At 35.4% G+C, this 15,385-nt stretch overlaps 2 long non-coding RNA genes across 6 annotated transcripts in view; one reads left to right on the top strand and one right to left on the bottom strand.

Moving 5' to 3' along the window:
* The window catches only part of LOC117399731 (uncharacterized), a 16,244-nt gene extending 6,404 nt beyond the window's left edge, over window positions 1–9,840 (top strand). Inside the window, exons 2-5 of one of the 4 annotated variants that reach the window (XR_004544145.3) lie at window positions 5,826–5,898; window positions 6,158–7,318; window positions 7,481–7,649; window positions 8,606–9,840. This is a non-coding gene — a long non-coding RNA (uncharacterized LOC117399731). Of the gene's footprint in view, window positions 1–5,511; window positions 7,319–7,480; window positions 7,650–8,605 lie in introns of those variants that run through there. The other 3 variants (XR_009328433.1, XR_004544144.3, XR_004544143.3) reach the window with 3 other exon arrangements.
* On the bottom strand, window positions 8,112–15,385 carry LOC131736837 (uncharacterized). 2 transcript variants are annotated; one of them, XR_009328432.1, is made up of 4 exons: window positions 15,202–15,385; window positions 14,917–15,091; window positions 14,237–14,766; window positions 8,112–8,305 (listed from the first exon to the last, which is right to left on the bottom strand). It is a non-coding gene; the product is annotated as an uncharacterized LOC131736837 (long non-coding RNA). The 2 variants fall into 2 exon arrangements; XR_009328431.1 differs by having other exon boundaries at window positions 14,237–15,091.

The raw sequence follows: 15,385 nt of genomic DNA, 5'->3' as shown, positions 1-15,385 counted from the left end.
CACACACACACATACAGATAATGTAAAAATTATAATTAATAACATAATTAATACCTCATGCAGAAAGTCATCAATACATATTCGGTAATGGTTACATTTCGTACTTGAAAGGGAACAACAGTTGAAACACAGTTGCTGGGAGTAAGGGTCCACCATAAAAAAATCATCCATTCAAATAAAAAAATAAATACTGTGGATTTTCCATCTACTATTGTAGACGACCCTTGAAGGTGGGTTTGTAATGGATACCAATACAATTCGAGCCATGGCATTCCACCTGCATATCTTTGATTCAATTGCCATTTGTCTTGCTGGTCACACCCTGTGGTTTTCTTGTGGTGAACAAATAGCTCATGTTGAATATTTCAGCCCTGAATGTGTTTAATTATTGCTACAGCAGAACACACCTGTTGCTACAGGTAGTACCCGAAGCATGCCTGTTTAGTTCACTTAATGCTAAATTGGTAATCAATGAAACTTCTAAGGAGGCTGTATACAAGCTCAATGCATGTTAACACATGAGAGTTTCGCATTTTGGTGCGCTTAGTTCAAATGTCAGAATTCAAACACACACATCATCTGTAACTGAACCTTATTAAGAGAATCGCAAAATACATTTGCATACCAACTGCAATAACACTAACAGAAAGCTTGGGACCTTGGGAGGTTAAAACAATGTGGCAGTTTTGTTGAGAAAATCATACAATACATCTGTGTAGAATCCTAGTTGAACATTTTTGGATTTAAGAAGATTTTTCTTATTAAGAATGTTGCAGATATCTTTCAATAATGTTTTGCTAGCATGGTATGACAAACTGTCATTTAGAGATATCTCAAAATCATTTTAAGATATCTTAAAATGATTTAGAAGATCTCTTTAAATGAACAGGAAGTTATTTCGAGATATCTTAAAATTATTTAGGAGATATCTAAATTAACAGGATGTGTATCTGCCTGTCACATATCCTCCCTAACCGTTTATCCGCCATGATCAGGCTCTTCAGCAAAGTCACCCATGTGTACAGCGCTAATAAAAAATTGCTACAGGAAAGGGGAAGCGAGTTGTGTTTACAATTGACATTTTTTATACAGCACTGTGGCAGAGCAGGAGCCCTGCGCATGAAGAGGTTTTTTTTTGTGTAAATGCATATTGTAAATAGTGTGTATTTATTGTAATTAATTAATGAAGTACCTGACACTCCTGGTGTGGAATCTAATCAGCAGGTAGGTGTGTTCCAGTGGGGTGTCAGTTATAAAAAGGTTCTACTTATTCACCTCAGGGCTGCTGCAAAACCAAAACCAATTGGGCTAAAGCTGAAATTTGCTGACGTGTGTGTGTGTGCGTCTGTGTGAGTGAGAGAACCAGAACCACGGTTGGATACGGAAGAGTGAGTAAGCAAGTCGAAACCACCGACAGCTGGGCGAGTGGCCGTTCTTTTATTATTGAACAGAGAAGATTAGTTCAGAGATTGTAGATCCCACCAAAGGTTTTGTACACTGTGTTGTATGTACTCCGTGCGCTACCATTGCTGGTAGTGTCACGTGAGCTGTTCAGTGGGCGCGTTAAGTAACTGAGCGGCTCAGAGTGAGAATGCTCAGAAAGCACACTGAGCGTAATCTGAATGATTTAACACTCCACTACATTAGAGCGGTTTGGAACTTTAAAAATGGCGTCAAAAAATGCATTGCTTTCGGGCATTTATGATGTTTTTGTCGATGAAATGACCCAAGACGAGAGGCTCATTGGCATGGAGTTGTTAAAAACAGCACCTTTGTCTTTGACAATGATTTCGAAGACATTTTACCAGTAGTCCTTACCGGGCATGCTGGAGCAGAAACAAACAATGCGGCCCTCAAGAATTTGTGGACCAGATTGTGCCTGCTTACACAGAATCTGAATTTAAATCTAATTTCCTTATGCGGAGAGATACATCCGAGGTAAAGACAAACGCGACAGAATTTATGCACAATCTATGGCGTTTACTGTAACTTGTTAGTGCATAATAAATAAATAATAATAATTAAACGGAGTGACTATTGATCAATAGACCTATATGCCCTGTTAAAAGAGGTTTAAAATGATAAAATAATTACATATCCAACTACATTTTTTATGTCAGAGCATAAAACCATTTTGGCATTTTGGCATTCGTTTGCATATTCTGAGCCTATTCAAGTACTATACCTGTGTTTTTTATTATTAGGCTATTATTTTCTAATAGGCTACTGTTCTGATAAAAACTGTCCCCACAACTCCATAAAATCTCCACTACACATGTTAAAATTCAACATAAGTTTTCAATATCAAAAGAATGCATAAAAGCACTAAATAAACAAATACATAAAAAGTATAAATGCATAAATGCAGAACATGCACAAAAAACATGTAAAGTGCACAAAATAAATAAACACTAAATAAACATATATAAAACAACTATTTTAATTCGGTTTTTCTTAGTACATTGTTCAGCAAGTCAAAGGAGCATGTGATGTGAAGCACTCAGCTGTTCCTGTGGAATCCAAACTACTACTGACTTTATGGACACTAGGCAACTAAGAATCCTTCCGAGGGATAGGAGAGAGATTTTGCATTAACCAGTAATGTTCTATCCTCTATGACCTCATATGTCATTAAGTGGCCAAGCATTGAGAATGCAGGTTTAAACATGTCAGCATTTGAAGAGAAGTAGGGATTTCCTGGAGTCATTGGTGCAATTGATGGTTGCCAATCATAGCAATCAAGGCTCCAGAAATTGAAAAGGACAGTTATTTTAATAGAAAGGGGTTTCCTTCGATTTTACAGCAAGGAGTTTGTTATCTTGAGATGAAATTAATTGATGCCAATGCAGGTTGGCCAGGGTCAGTGCACGATGCACGTGTCTTTAGAAACAGTCAGATTAGCATAGTCATGGAGAATCAATACTTCTTCCTGACAGGCATGTTCTGGGCTTATCCTTTGGAGACCTACCTGACTCCTTACAGGGACAATGGGCATCTAACAAGGAAGCAAAGCAGATACAACTACCTGCACAGGTGTGCTCGCTCCGTTATTGAAAGGTGCTTTGCACAATTAAAGGGTACATTTTGTTGCCTTAAATATCTAGACGTGTCTAGAACAGACATGATTATTTCTGCTTGTGTCCTGCACAGCATCATAATTGAAAGGTAAGGCAATAGTCATGTTGCCCAAGACAAAGCTGGTGATGAAGACAGTGCCAATCACACTACTGTTGCAGTTAAGAGGGACAATATTGCTGAACTTCTATAGAGTAGTTTTGATTTTCATAAAATAATTATTTATGAAATCTGTACACCAGGAGATGTTGCTGCTGAAGGAGGTGTTTTTTGCTGCAGCAGCATCATCTCAAACACAACAACTTGTGTGATTGCAGGATCCCCACCAAGTGCATCCTTCATCACATCAAAATATTCCCATACTTTTTTTCCCCTCTTCCAGTTTTATTGTTGTTGTCCAGTACAGTTTTGTGTGTTCTTTTTAAATTCCTCCACTTTTTGTCACATGTATTGGGAGTAATTAAAGTGTAGTCAACTGTCTTAATATTATAGGATATCCTGTCCCAGACATGTTTCTGCCTCTGGCCGGGTTTGTGGAATTGCTCCTTATTCAGGCGGACCTGTTCAATTAGCAGCAGTGTTGCAGCATGTGTCCAGCAGTGCTGTTCACTCTCTAAAAAAATTAAACTATTACAACCTGAAAATAAATTTTTATAGTGATCTATACTCTCATTTGAGAGATTAAACAATTGCGTAGTCAAAATATAAAATGTATAGGTCCTATCACTAAATAAAAAGACCGCACACTTTTAAGTTCTTCTATTCGTTTACTTCTACATGTATAAATTAAAATACTTCAAACTGTACGGCCTACCTTTTTGTGATGTAGGCTACTAATTGGTCTTCTAAAAATTGGTCATAACTGAGAAAAAAAAATACTACTTGCAGCGACTAGTCTAAAACCGGTATAAAAAATGTAAAACATTATTATTATTTATTATTATTATTATTATTATTATTATTATTATTATTATTATTATTATTACAATAAATGAATCTGGGCAGTCTGTAAAAATACTTTCTGATGTAATATGTTTAGGTCTATTGTTTAATGACGATTTCTAGGTTATAATGATTAAGTATGAGGTAAATTTAACATTGGCTTCACGTTTTTCTCGGGCGATTCGACATTATTACAAAGTTAATGACGCACAAATTACTGTAGACTAACTTTTCTCTTGACTAAATGACACCCCCCTCTTTTAACTGTACTATTGGATTAGGTACTCTCTTTCCTTAGCACATTGTCTCCTCTTTCTCAACTTCCAATCATTTCTACAGTTTTTACCGTTGCCAGCTCAAGCTTTCTGTTTGAATGCTGCTCAACACTCCGAACAACAAAACAACTCCTAAAGTTAACTCGGACTGCCGGGTCGATACATTCTGTTAATTGTGTGACAAAGCATTAACTACTGTAGTTTACGGTGTCCATATAGACATTGTCATTTCTAAAGACTCCTCCAAGTCAGTTGTCAAGCATCATGAAGTTACTTTCTCATGAAAATATTTTTAACGGTTTTAAAAGAACATCGGATTAAAAAAAAAAAAAAACTTCTGTGATTTAGTCAAGAGAAAAATATATACAGTTAGTTGTGCTTTCTTACATTTTGACTTGTAATCCGTACTAACTGTACCTGATGTCGAATTGTGTGAGAAAAATCATAGCTGTAAAAGCTCATTTAAATTTACTTCAGACCTAACCGATTTGCACGGAAAATCGTAGCCTTCTCTAAGGTCATCACACATGGGGCAATTTTTTAGGAGTGACAGGCCGTCAGCAAATAGAGCACTTCTCTATTTCTGGTAACAAAGTGTCTCGTAGTCCATCAATAAGCACAGCTGTTGACATTACGTGGGAAAAGTAATTCTTAACAACTAGGATAAATGGCGATCCGTCTTACTAGCAAATTTGAGGAATTCCATGTTTATGTTACAAATTTAGGAGCAAGTCAATTAAACAAATTGCCATAGAGATTGACGTCAGGTAACTGCATGTTAACATATCAAACTGTTTCAACCCATCACTGATTATATTACATTATATTATATTTTATTTATAATTATATTTTAAAATTACATTTGAAAAAAAAAAAAAGTTACAGCAGCCCCGCACTAAACAGGACAAATCGGGAGACAGTAATGAAAGTATTGGCAGCACAGTTTTAAAAATATTATTGCATGTAGGCAATTTTGATCATACCTATGATCTAGCTAACTCACAAAACTGCCTGGTCAGGGCAAAAGATTAACAGAAGGCTTTCCATCTTGATTTACTTGATTTGTAAATTATGGTGTCAAAGTAAACAGCTGTTTTATTTATTTCTTTTTCTTTTTTATTTATTTTTTTACACACAATTAAGAGCAGAACTAAGACAGGGGTGTCAAACTCAATTTTACCAAGGGCCATATCCAAATTTAATGTTTGATTCGCGGGCCACAAAATATATTTACCTTTTACATATACTGTATACATGTATTTTAATAGGCAATATAGAAAATACATTTTTATATTCACTGTTTTTAATAAAACATCATTTGATAAGTAGAAGATAGATGTAATTGTGTTATTTTTTTATTGATAATCATATTTAGTAATAGCACTCTTTTAAAATATTCAGATTCAGCATGGCAATGGTGCAGTTATGGTCTGTTGTTGAGTTTCCAGACCAAGGCACTGACGTTGTACCAAGTTGTTAGTTAGCAGGTGGGACATGTTGTTGGCCACATTACAGCTCATCCCATTTTAAAAGGGCTGCGAAGAGGTGGAGCCTGTTGGAGATGGTTGGAAAGTATATGCGCCAGTCAAGATCTTGAAACAGTGTGGTAAGTGATCCCTTGCATTCATGATTCTCTAAATTAAGCCTTGTAATTTCTAACATGGTAATGTTATAGCAATTTGAATTATTTACTAATGATACCAAAAATAGCTAGCAAAATACATTTCTTCATGACAAAAGTAAGTTATGTAAATGATGTGATGTTCTTTTGTACTGAATAATGGGCTTAAGAGTGTGTATTCATTTAAATATCCCATGTCAGTCAACTAAATATGTTACTAACAATTTTTCATTTTCTCAAGCAGTCTCCCTAGAGAAGGCTCACTGTTACCTCAGAAAATCAGTTGACCCTAGTGTCAGCACCTCTGAGCTTGTAACGGAAGATGAAAACTTTGAAAGGAAAAAAAGGTTATTTGAAATGTATCAATTTAAGCATACATACAGCTTACATTAATGAAGTCTTTAATATATATCTATTATATAAGTATTTATATTTTTGACAAAAGCATTTAATTGTTTACCTACAGGCCCAATGTACGTTATGAAGATGCAGCTGTTTCAGAAGATGAATGCCGCAAAAAAACTTTTCTATCAGCTGCACCAAGGGTTAAATTAACAAGTAATTCACAGACTTTCATAAATGCTGATTAATAAGCAAAATTTGCCCTCAGGTGTAACAGTTAATCATTTCAGAGTCACTTGTGGTATAATTCATATGTGGTCTTGCATTATGTCTTCATATGTGTTTAGCTTTAATGAGGTAATATTAAAGCTAAAACTAAATATTTTTTGCAGTTTATTTTATTTTTCTAGCCAGCAGGCAGCATGTCACTCTGTATCTAGTAAATTGCCTCAATGCTCTATGGAGCTCTCATCATCATCTTGCAGCACAACCCCATCCCCTATCCAAGAAAGGATACCCTGCCACTTGATGAATGGCAGTTTTTTTTATTTTTTTAAATCTTTTTAGTCAACATTTTGATAAGTTATGGAGATACTGTACAGTAAATTGGTTTAAAATATTGCACGCGGCATTTTAAAGTAAATACTGTAGTCACAAGTGTCTCTTATGGGAACCACATTGTGTTATGTTAGATATCATAGACACAGCTGATTTTCCATTACTAGACTGATTTTTATTTTATTTTATTTTATTTCAGACACACCTCCCAGCTACAATTCTTGTTGTCATTGCCCAGTTAAACAAATTCAGCAAAGAATACCTAGCCAGTCAATGAATGGCAATTTTTTTTGATAGGTTATAGGGATACAGTTAATTGTGGTAAAATATTGCACATGACACTGAAATAAATAGTTGCAAGTGGGCCTTATATGGAAACCAATTTGTTTCATATTCAATTATTTTATAGTTTTTTTTCTATCGCTGAATATATTTAGATTTATTTTTCAGTAACATCTAGAATGAGTATGCTGCCATCGTGCACGAAGTGGAATAAATGCCAAAGGTATGCACTGATGTTTGCTGATAAAATAACATAATTCCAAAAATGACTACACTTTTGGAAATGTCTTTATAAGAACTTTTGAGATTATTAAAATAAAAACATTAAGTATCATATCTATTTTCAGAACTTTCGCCCTTTGACTGTAAAATACTCACTTTGCAGGTAGAAATAAAAGATGAAATGAAGCAGCACAGGGCCATTTTACATGAGCTGCAGGCCAAAGGCAGTGTGACAGACACACCAGAATCACTGTCACCTGCCTATCATGTCACTTGAACAGCTTCAAGACATTGAGAAGTGCTTGGAGGATTAACAAATGAAAAATAATTTGGTAAGATCATTTAGATGTTGTTCAATGTTGTTCAATGATACATGTTCACTTGAAGTAGGCATTTGATGGACTAACAAATATCATACCTATTTAAATTTTCTTTGTTAATATCATTATACTGCAATGTTGTTTCTTTCACTGACCTAAATATGTTTAAGTGCAATTTTTGTTATTATTATTATTATTATTATTTATTTCTTAGCAGACGCCCTTATCCAGGGCGACTTACAATCGTAAGCAAATACATTTCAAGTGTTACAATACAAGTAATACAATAAGAGCAAGAAATACAGTAACTTTTGTTCAAGCAAAGTACAAGTGTGACAAACCACAATTCAATAATACAGCAGATAATAGTGATAGTTACATCAGGATATGATTAAATAGTGATAGTTACATCAGGATGTGATTAAATACAAATTACTACAGGTTAAACACTTGGCAGATTACAGTATTCTGAAGTACATGATTAAATGCAGTAAAATAGGGGGCAGATAAGAGCAAAATGAAGCACATTTAAATGAAGGGTGATAGTGTCCCAGGATACAAACAGAGGAGTTCTACAGGTGCTGTTTGAAGAGGCGAGTCTTAAGGAGGCGCCGGAATGTGGTCAGGGACTGGGCAGTCCTGACATCTGTAGGAAGGTCATTCCACCACTGCGGAGCAAGGGTGGAGAAGGAGCAGGCTCAAAATGTTGGTTACTTCAATAAATTACTTTTGATGTACCTTTATTTTTAATTCATGCATGGGAATAATTATATTATTCTAGTCATGGATCTTACATTTTGACAATATGAGATTGACAGTTAGGTTTACAATGGGTTATCTACAATTTTAGGACATTACTTTCTGTATCCTCAAGTTATATTTGAATTGCTGTTGTGGAAACTTGCTAATATGTCCATAATATCTAGGTAGCTTTGTAAATGAATAGCTTCCTTCTCAATAAATTCTAGCTGGCTCATCTGTCCCTGATGGGTGGTCGCTGTTTGGATGCTGCAAGCAGTGCTGATGAATAGAGGGGCCTGCGAACTGAATTGGGCAGGTCGTGGCAGGAAGCAAAGTTTTCAGCAGACCAAGCTTCAGGAAGTCATGTTTCGTATGTTATCATTGTTATACTTTTAAACTCTTTGTTTGGTATACCTGTGTTTGTTAGTGTTATAGTTTACCAGGATCAAGATGCTTTAAAACGGTTATATTAATCAACTAAATCTAAGACTTTACAGCAGAAAATTGATTTTGACTGGATCTGCTATTTAGGACAGTTTTTGGCCTTGTTTCCTATAGAAACTAAGGCTTATGAAATAATTCTGTCTGTGTGTGCATGTCTGTTTCTGCCCCCCCTTACCTTTTCATCCTGCAGGCAGATTTCAACCAAATTTGGCAGAATCCCATAAATTACAATAGGTACACTATTTACTGCCTTTATAACTGAGACCGTGTGTATATCCCTAGACACCAAAGAATTGTGATGTCAATTAACAAGTCATCCTAAACACACCCATAGGAAACTAGGCTTTATTAGTTTGGGTCCTGCCCAGAACTGTTTGTTTTTTGTTTGTTTCTTCTGATTACAAATAGAATATGGGGTTTGCTTTGTGTTTTCAAGAGCTTTGAGAAAAAGCCCTTTGGGCAAAGATGCAACACAAGCCATGTTTACAGATGTCATTAAGAAACGGCTGAGATACACACCAGATAGAGAAGAGGGAACAGGTCGCTAAGGGACACACCAGCAACAGCAATCATTTTTTGGAATAGTTTTCTAAACCTTTTGACAACAGTCACTTAATTGTTCTATGCACCCTGCTCTATAAACTACGAGGCCAACGCAAAAAATAAATAAATAAATAAAATCAAAATCTTTGTTTTCTCGAGAACCTGAGAGAAATGATCTGAGGATCTCGATATTACCATTTTGTTTTCTCAAAATCCTTAGAAATTATTTCAGAAAAACGGAAGTAATGACTTCCATTTTCTCTAAAGACTAAGATAATTTATCTCAGTATCTGAGAAAACGAAATGGTAATATTGAGATCCTGAGACATTTATCTCAGGATCTCGAGAAAACCAACTTAATCAATTGGTGATGTGATCTTGGTTTTATCAGAATATTTACCAGTAATTAAATACGAAGTTACACATTATTTTACTGTAATTTTCAAAATTCACGTCAGGTTTAAGTAAGTTACATTTGTTACTGTATTAAGTATTATAAATACATTTTAAATAAATTTTAAATTTACAGAAAATTACATGTTTGTTGTATTGATTGTTAAGGATTTAAATTCTGAAAATTGTGGTAAAACAGTTTTAATACTGCATATTACTTGGATGCACAACATGGAAGCAATGTTGTTTCAACATTGTAAATTGGTTATTCAGACAACGTTGATTTAACGTTTTTTCAATGAGCACAATGGTGTTGAATCAACATCAGATTTCAACATGTAGTTGTCAACGTTAGTTCAACGTTGAATCAATGTTAGCCAGCTATCTGGGTATTAAGTCTATCTAGATCCGTATTCCCACAGAAAAAGCAGGATCAGTGGCTGCACAGATGCCGCATTTCGTTTTTTAAATTCACCATTTACACACAACAATATTGACAGTTCAGTGTCGGCAATTTGGCGGCTTAACCCCATTTCCACAGAACTCCGGTTAACATAATTTGCTAGTGTTCATTACCGTGATCAAAACAATGATGCCTTTGGTACCTGTTGTGGTATGCGTGATATTTTTCACTATTCTTTCTGAATATCACAATAGACTAATGAAAAGATTGGACGACATACAGAGAGAATTTAGCCATCACTTGCTTTTTATTACGCAGAACACCGCATGTCATTAACTTTTCTATTGTGGAATGCACATTAGCTTCTCGCACAGTTCCATCAAGTTGTGCATGTATCTCTTCTTTTGATAACCAGCGCTCATTTTAAATGTTTGTAGTCAAATCTCCAGCACAATCGTGTGATGCACTGAAGAGAACATTAGTACTTCTATTACAAACTACAGTACTACTTTAAGAAGGATAACACTTTTTTTGTAAAAATGCTGACGACGACAGCTGAGTGCAAAAGTGCATCCTACGATTGTGGCAATAAACGGTTTAAAGCTGTTTTGTACAGAGACCCGGGGATTGGAGTGAACGGCTGCCCTTGCATTTAAGATTTAATATATATTACAAAACCATAAATAAGTGCTAAACATGTATTTTAAATATAATAATAATAATAATAATAATAATAATAATAATAATAATAATAATAATAATAATCACTGGTAGGTAATGTTACTCACAACTTACAATACCAGAATCGCTTTTTTTTTTTTTTTAGCTAATATTCAGAATGTAGTGTACAATTAAATCGTTAAAAACTGTCGACTGATAATCTTTAAAAATACACTTATTTGATATTATTATTATGTTTTAATTGTACTGATACAGTTCTTAAATTGGTGACGAATAAAAATAGTGAGCGTTAGTGTGATTCGTAATTTTATTGGATGCAGAGCTCCAGAAAGAAGGACCGGGTGGAGGACGAGATACTATACAGGGAATCGTGGTGATTGAAGTTCTGCGCTGGAGATTACATAATAGAAAAAAATAGGAAAAAAATAACAAAACATGCCAAAAAAAATAACCAAACTACCAAAGACAACACTATCCCGCTAGATGCTTTCAAAACAAGCCAAATTTGGCTGCAAAAACGGCAAACTCAGCACTGGGGCAGTAGCCTAAATGTCGCATGCGAGACGCATGCATTAGGCTACCTGTTAAAATGAATGTACCCTCAAGTTCAGTGTACAAATAAAACGTTTTTATTTACATTTATTCGTGTGTATATATATATATATATATATATATATATATATATATATATATATATATATATATATATATATATATATATATATATATAACAATGTTTTTTGTATCATAAATGGTTGTATTTTACTTGATTGCTCTTCACGTGATTACATAAGAGCTTTTGCAGTAAATATAAAATACATTAAATATTGTTTAATTACGGTATAAATAAACACTGTACATAAAAAAACGTATTTAGCACAAGCTATAGGTTATATATATATATATATATATATATATATATATATATATATATATATATATATATATATATATATACAGTCACCTCCTAAATTATTGGCACCCTTGATAAAGATGAGCAAAAAAGACTGTATAAAATAAATAATACCAGTACTGAGCTATATTGTAATTTTCCAACATGTGGAATATATTTGACTTTATTAATGATTCAATGGAATCAACCAAAATTACACATTTCTCAAATAATAAATTTATTTCCAAAAAAAATGAAGTGTCACAATTATTGGCACCCTTGTTTTCAGTACTTTGTGCACCCTCCCCTTGCAGGGTTAATGGCACTGAGTCTTTTTTTATAATGTTTAATGAGATTGGAGAACACATTGGGAGGGATCTTAGACCATTCCTCCATAAAGAATCTTTCCAGATCCATGGTATGTCCTTCGGTCTGCGCTTATGGACTGTCCTCTTCAATTGAAACCACAGGTTTTCAATGGGGTTCGTCCGGAGACTGAGATGGCCATTGCAAAATGTTGATTTTGTGGTCAATTAACCATTTCTTTGTGGATTTTGATGTGTGCTTGGGGTCATTGTCTTGCTGGGAGATCTACTTGCGGCCGAGTTTCAGCCTCCTGGCAGAGGCAACCAGGTTTTTGGCTAAAATGTCCTGGTACTTGGTAGAGTTCATGATGCCGTTGACCTTAACAAGGGCCCCAGGACCAGTGGAAGCAAAACAGCCCCATAACATCAAAGATCCACCACCATATTTTACAGTAGGTATGAGGTTCTTTTCTGCACACACATCCTTCTTTGACGCCAAACCCACCGCTGGTGTGCGTGGCCAAAGAGCTTGATTTTCGAATCCAAGTGCCAATGCCGTTTAGCAAACTCCAGGCACTTACGTTTGTTGGTTGCTCTCAATAAAGGCTTTTTTCTGGCAACCCTTCCAAATAGCCTATTGGCATGGAGGTGGCGTCTAATTGTAGATTTGGAGACTTGGTGACCCCAAGATGCAACCAAGTTCTTTAATTCTCCAACTGTGGTCCTTGGATTTCCCTTTGCCTCCTGAACCTTACTGTGCGTGGGGGCAAGATACACTTGCGTCCTCTACCAGGCAAGTTTACCACTGTTGCAGTGGTTTTGAACTTCACAATTATTGCCCTAATAGTGGTAAGTGGTATATTTAGTTTAGTTTTGTTATATATTGTTTTGTATCCATTGCCTGATTTATGACGGTCAACAAACATTTGTCTCTCTTCATTTGTGAGTTCTTTGCCTTTCCCCATGGGGATGGATGACAAATGGATTTCATATGTGTGTTACCTCATTTTTATACCCCAGTGAAACAGGAAGCCATGGAAGGCCACAATACAGTTCCTTAAGACTGAGATTAACTTAAAGAAGTAGAATGTTAATACAGATTTAAATGTTTGATTTTATTTATAAGAATCTTTAGGGGTGCCAATAATTCTGACACCTATCTTTTTGAGAATTCTTTTTATTACTTTTTTTAAAACTTTTTCTCTGAGCAATTGTATTAGAATAAAATAATATGGTTTTCCCATATATTTGAGCATAAAATATAGTTCATTACCTGTGTTGTTTATTTTATACAGTCTTTTTTGCTCATCTTTATCAAGGGTGCCAATAATTTTGTATATATACTTTATATAATTACTGTAACAAGTGTTTTTCTCACATCTAGATCCAACTCCTTTGTTTTGACCATGCTGTGCTAAGTGCACAAACTACTTTGCTTCAGTTTCTGTGCATGTTTTACATGTTTTACAGTTAATAGCTCCCTTGTGAAAGATATGTACAACATATCGAAACGTTGGGCAGCTGGCTCTTTGAGCTAATATATATATATATGTCAATTATTAAAGAGAGCTAACAGTGGAATTGTATTTCATATTATATGGCTGGTTTAAGTTCTGTCATAAATGCCTTTTGAAAAGTAAGAAATAAAGTAGAACAGCTTAAATGATCACAAGTGTAACGCAAACTTTATATTAAAATTTTAACTTTTCAAATAAAAAATACTTGTAACAAACAATAAGTTAGAAGTATAGTCTGGTAATCATTTCTACAAGTATGTGTGGGTAGTCATGTTGATGTTTATAGTCTTGTTATGCTTATATATTGATCACAATCAGGGAGTTGTCATGATTACACATGCAGTTATTATTATTATTATTTGTTTATTTAGCAGACGCCATTATCCAAGGTGACTTACAGAGACTAGGGTGTGTGAACTATGCATCAGCTGCAGAGTCACTTACAATTACGTCTCACCTGAAAGACGGAGCACAAGGAGGTTAAGTGACTTGCTCAGGGTCACACAATGAGTCAGTGGCTGAGGTGGGATTTGAACCGGGGACCTCCTGGTTATAAGCCCTTTTCTTTAACCACTGGACCACACAGCCTCCTTTGCAGACGATTTTGCTTAATGTTCATCAGTGAACAATCAAATGAGTATTCAGTTGATGCGGAATATTTTTTAGTATCTTAGGGTTACCTGGCAGGTGTTTTCTTTCAGTCCATGTGACACCACCTCTGCCTCATCCTGATGGGATGACATGTCCATCAGGCACGTGTCCTCTGGCTGGTTAGTTGTCTCCGCAGACTGACTGGACACCTTCAGGTGGGTGTTGTCTCTTGCTGTAAGCAAAAAATAGAGAAATTCTATAATGTTGCAGCCAGCATGGGGCTACATTATTTTGCTTGTTTTCTTTTTGATGGTGTGGGGCACCAGGCACTCGGCTCATGGGTGTGTGGACAAGGGGGGAGGAGTTATTTGTTTTATTGTTGTGTTTTGGACTGGATCGCTCTGTTGCCCTGTGAGAAAGAAATACACAAAACATGTCACTTCTTTTGAGCACCGGCCTATACCCCTTCATTCTGCAAACCTGTAACAATATGTATATGCAAAGGCTAATAAACATAGGAATAACTGCCAAGTTGTAGCATGGTTAAAGGTAACATACAGACCCGTTCTGAATGGCTTGACTCTCCAGCTTCACAAGGTTGTTCATGACTTCAGTTACCCTTCATTGAAAAAATTACATTTGTACACATTAGCACATACATATGTAGCTAGTTTAATTAAGAAACTGTATATATTCACACCCTGCTAAACTTCCATCTTGAATGTTTGAAAAAATAGAGAGAAATGTCAACTTAATCTTTCCAGAGTACCTGTAAGGACCAGCCAGTTCTGTTCCAGCTTAGAGCCTAGGCGTCAAGTCTTCCACTCATTCTTCTTCAGAACCTTCATGCCCACTTCGATCCTGAAGCACTTCATTCCTCTCTTGATCCAGCTCCGATACTGCTTCTTCTGTCTCTCCTGCGCCTTCTCCACTTGCATCTTTACCTGTTATTAAAATTATAAAGGGATAGAAATGTAAAGTTGCATTACTAAGTTATTAAATAACAAAGTATGAAGCAGACAAAAAACAACAACAACAACAAAATAGACACTACCGTCTGGAACACCTCTTCATCCTTTGCAGCCCTGGCCTCCAGATACTCCTGTATCTTTTCTTCAGTTGGGGGAAGTGGTGCCACCGAGTCAATGTCATCAGAGTTGATCTGCAAAGACATATGAATACCTAAAACTATCAACAATAAACGGCCACAAAACATTGCTTAAGGTTCATTTAAACTG

The sequence above is a fragment of the Acipenser ruthenus genome, chromosome 4, assembly GCF_902713425.1.
Source record: "Acipenser ruthenus chromosome 4, fAciRut3.2 maternal haplotype, whole genome shotgun sequence".
Taxonomy (NCBI): domain Eukaryota; kingdom Metazoa; phylum Chordata; class Actinopteri; order Acipenseriformes; family Acipenseridae; genus Acipenser; species Acipenser ruthenus.
Note: the sequence above shows the minus strand (reverse complement) of the source record. Positions and strands in the feature narration are given on the sequence as shown.